The sequence below is a fragment of the Triticum dicoccoides genome, chromosome 1B, assembly GCF_002162155.2.
Source record: "Triticum dicoccoides isolate Atlit2015 ecotype Zavitan chromosome 1B, WEW_v2.0, whole genome shotgun sequence".
NCBI classification, from domain to species: domain Eukaryota; kingdom Viridiplantae; phylum Streptophyta; class Magnoliopsida; order Poales; family Poaceae; genus Triticum; species Triticum dicoccoides.
In genome coordinates, this window is record NC_041381.1 from 241,314,250 (window position 1) to 241,319,383 (window position 5,134).

A 5,134-nucleotide genomic window follows, 5' to 3' on the forward strand; every position below is an offset into this window, starting at 1 on the left:
AGAAGACTATTGAATTCCGGTGGGATCTTTTAGAAAGAATTAAATGCAACTCTGAATATTGGGAACTCGACGAAGGTAAAGAGTCAGGTATTGAACCTAAGTTTGACTGTGTTAAATCTTTTATGAATACCGATGCTTTTCAAAAGTTTAGCACTAAATATGGACATGACTCTGAGATAGTAGCTTCGTTTTGTGAATCTTTTGCTACTCACATGTTGGTCTCCCTAAGGAGAAGTGGTTTAAATATCACCCACCAATTAAAGAAGAATTTAAAAATCGGTAAAAGCTAAAGAAGAAACTATCATTTACAATGTTGATCCAGTTGTTCCCACTGCTTATATTGAAAAACCACCACCTTTCCCTATTAGGATGAAGGAACATGATAAAGCTTCAACTGTGGTTATCAAAAGTTATGTTAGAACACCCAAACCAGCTAAACAAATTGGATTTGAACCTAGTATAGCTATGATTAAAGATCTCTTAGTCGATAATATTGATGGGCATGTTATTTACTACTATGATGAAGCTTCTAGAATTGCCAAACCTGATAAAAAGGATAAACATAGACCAGTTGTCGGCATGCCTACTGTCTCAATTAAGATAGGTGATCACTGATATCATGGGTTAGGTGACCTAGGTGCTAGTGTGAGTGCTATTCCTTTTTCCTTATATGAAGAAATTAAGAATGAAATAGCACCTGCCGAAATAGAAGACATAGATGTCACTACTAAACTTGCCAATAGAGATACTATATCACCAATTGGGATTCTTAGAGATGTTGATGTCTTGTGTGGGAAAATAAAATACCCTACTGATTTTCTTGTTCTTGGATCCCCACAAGATGACTTTTGTCCAATTATCTTTGGTAGACCTTTCTTGAACACCGTCAATGCCAGAATAGATTGTAAGAAACAAACTATCGGTGTTAGATTTGGTGATGAATCTCATGAATTTATTTTTTCCAAGTTTAGTAGACAACCTCATAAGAAAGATTTTCCTAGTAAGGATGAAATTATTGGTCTTGCTTCTATTCTTGTACCTCCTGCTAATCCTTTGGAACAATATTTGTTAGACCATGGAAATGATTTTCATATGCGTGAAAGAAATGAAATGGATAGAATCTTTTTTGAACAAGAACCTCTACTTAAACACAATTTGCCTATTGAAACTCTGGGAGGTCCTCCTCCACCTAAAGGTGATCCTATGTTTGAATTAAAACTATTGCCAGACACTTTGAAATATGCTTATCTTGATGAGAAAAAGATATATCCTGTTATTATTAGTGCTAACCTTTCAGAACGTGAAGAAGAAAGATTATTGAAAGTTCAAAGGAAGCACCGAGGTGCTATCGGATATACTCTTGATGATCTTAAGGGCATTAGTCCCACTATATGTCAACACAAGATTAATATGGAACCTGATGCTAAACCCGTTGTTCATCAACAAAGTTGGTTAAATCCGAAGATGAAAGAAGTGATAAGAACGGAAATATTGAAACTTCTGGAAGCAGGTATAATCTATCCTATAGCTGATAGTAGATGGGTAAGTCATGTTCATTCTGTCCCTAAGAAGGGAGGTAAGGGAGGTATTACTGTTGTTCCTAATGATAACAATGATCTCATTCCACAAAGAATTGTCACAGGCTATAGGATGGTAATTGATTATAGAAAGTTAAACAAACCAACTAGAAAAGATCATTACCCTCTGCCTTTTATAGATCAAATGTTAGAAAGATTATATAAGAACACACATTTTTGCTTCCTTGATGGATATTCTGGTTTTTCACAAATACCTATTTCACAACCTGATCAAGAAAATACCACTTTTGCTTCTCCTTTTGGAACTTTTCACAGCTAAAAACTCCGCACTAAGTAGAGATACTACTTGTGCATCCAAAACCCTTAATCCCAAATATTGTTTGACAGTCCACCATACCTACCTCAAGTAAGTATTCATCAGGGCAAAAGGGCAATAAAAACGCTTCTAAAAGTGTGATCATTTAGTGTAAGGTAAAATTGAGCGTTGTACAAACTTGTGATGGTGAAGAATAAAAGCGACAGACTACATAATAAAGGTTGCCATCACAAGGGGAAATATAATGTGACGTTCTCTTGCACTAAGGGGTTGAGCATACAAACAAAAAGTGCATGGCAACCTCTGCTTCCCTTTGCAAAGGGCCTATCTTTTACTTTCATGTATTTACTTTCATGCAACAGTCAAAGTTTTTCTCTCTATTCCTTTTATTTTTGTCCTTTGGCAAGCATCATGTGGTGAGGAAAGATCTAGGCACATATATCCAGTGGAATATGTGTAGCATGAGTTATTATTGTTGACATCCCACTTGAGGTGAACACATTGGGAGGCGAAACTATAAGTCCTTATCTGTCTATGTGTCTAGTTGAAACGTTTTGCTCATGTGTACGCGGTGAGTGTTAGCAATCATAGAAGACTAAATGATGGTTGAGTACGTGGACTTGCCTGAAGGCTCCGATACGTGACCCTTCCTGAAAAGATGATGAATTGTAGTTTCTCGGTGTACAAAAGTATGAGCTCTTTTTGTACCCCTTTCTTGTGAACGGGCTCTCTTAGCCACGCCTGCGGCAAGGCCTGGCAGGGCAGTAGAAGATAAAACACAAGAATATCAAGATAGCAATCAAGTCAAAGAACAAGGAGGAGAAGACAGACTGGGCCTCCCCCGGCAACATCCTTGCTGGGGCAGCCTATGTGGCCCCGGCAAGAGCCTTGCCAGGGCAACCTACAAAGCATTAGCAAGGCCATCACCCTTGAGGACTGAGACCTTTGACACCATCAACAGCATCAAGTCCAAGACTCGTTGGGCGCATGAAAAGTAGCATTTAGATCTTTGTGAAGATTGATAGCCTGCGGATGAACATGGGACCAGAAGACGAAGACCCCCGACAAGACCCTTGCCGGGGACGATCGCGAGGCCCCCGACAAGCCTTGCCGGGGACGATTGCGGGGCCGCGACCAGGCCCACGCCTGACAAGGTTTTGCCACTTCACCACCACTCCAATGCGACGACTAGCTTGCTAACTAGGCAGACGCCTGTGTGGCGGCATGCAGATCTTCATGGAGGCTCTACCACCGCGCCAACACAGCAGTTAGCTAGCCAGCATGGCACTGCATGCCTCGTCAGCCCGTATGCGTGTCAAGGCAAGGAAGGGCGGCGACGGACGGGACAAGTTCTGTTGCCATCCCTGATAAAATAAGAGGGCGCTTAGGCAACACATTAAATGTGTTTGTCCTATGGTGCCGAGCGATAAGCTCATACACTGTAGCTAGCTTTCCACCACCTGTCTGCCACTTTGGAAACCCCTTTGACCTATAAAAGGAGGCCCAAGGCGTACTGAGAGCGGATTCGGACTTTTTGGACTGGGCATGCACCACAGCTAGTTCAAGAGCTCAGAACACAAAATATACACACAAGCAGGACTAGGGTATCACGCACCAGTGCGGCCCAAACCTGGGTAAAAATCGTCTCGCACTGATCGCTAGACCCACTCTTAGTGCAACTCTCTCTCCGCCAACCGTAAAAGGGATCACCCCTGATCCCATAGGTGTTCGTTTCCCCAACATCTTTGGCGCGCCAGGTAGGGGCATGAGTTGTGCGAATCTGGTCTAGCAGTTACAACAACAGTTTCTTCATTGCCATGGCTCCGAAGAAGAAGACGATCGCAGCGGTCAGCTCGTCTGAAGCCCCCCCGCCCGTGCCAGCACGGACGGGCCACATGGCAGACATCGGTGGTGGAGGAGATCAAGATCGTCCATGCCACCCTGATATGAGAAGCCAGGCGAGCGGCATCGTCCGCAGCGGTGACGACGGTTCGGACGCTGCCGCGCCCAAGGACGGAGCCGCGCTACCTACAGGTGGTGCGGGGACCTCCAAGGGAAGAAAGACGACCCTGCCGGCGCACGCACCGTGGTCTCCTCAGCTCGTGCGTGACAAACAGCGCTGCGATGTTGAGGACCTGGGCATCGCCGTGGCAAGAGCCCTCTGCGTCACTCTCAAGACGCGCAGGGTCACCATGCACGCCATGATGCTGGCGAAAAAGGTGCGCGGCCATAGAATCGTGATGGAACTCCTTCTAACATAGTTAGAAGTCCGAGTTCCTCCCATTCCCCGCACCAGTCGCTGCCACCAACACGAGCAGAAGCATTGGCGCGGGCGCAGCTACTCCTCGAGTTTCCTCCTGTCGTGGAGAAGCAAGATGAGTGGAGGGTTTCCATCCAAAGCCTTATTGTCCACGCCAACAGGGATGGCCACCGAGAAGCAAGTCCCTCGCGGCGTCGGACCACTGAGCCGGCGCGCGTGACAACGGAAGCATTGGAGGCGCCGCAACCATGGTGCACTCCCCTCCACCACGGTCGGCCCGTCGGATTGATGTCAGTACCCCAATTCTATGCCACACAGATCTAGCATGTAACACCTCATATCACCTTGCGGCCTCACACACGGTATTCTCACGGGTGTCGCCTTACCATGCTCGGGATCGTTTGCACCTTTTGGCACACGTATATGATAGTGTCGCTAGCATCCATATGACAAGAACCCGGGCTGACATGGCTAGTCGTGAACCCGAAGTGGCACTAACTTATAGGCACATGCATACATGACCCAACAACGAACGTGTCAGTCTTCAGCGAGTGAATTCGGGCTGTAGCAACTAGGCTAGCAGGACTCTAGAGAATCCGGGCTATAGCAGGCTAACAGGACTCTGGTAGACACCGCGTGACATTTCCCCGAAGGGACAGACACAGGAACGAAGAAGGACACATGACGGCCAACCTAAGTGTTCCAGAGCAGTAGCAAGCTACCAGGGCTCACTGGAAGCAGTAGGAGACATTTCCCGGTAAGAGGGGCTACTAAGGATAAACAACTAGATAGTCAGATCCCACACATAGCAATACACATTACACGTACGCACAACATGCAAGTATGTGTTGTACAACATGGCATCATAGCATAACTCAACAACTCATATAGATAAGGCTCAAAGAGCCAACATAGCACTTATTACAAACAGGGGTCAAATGACCCAACATTCAGAGCATTCAAGCAACAAGTGGAAGCATTACATGTCTAAGTACAGACATCTACAAATGAAAAAGGCTG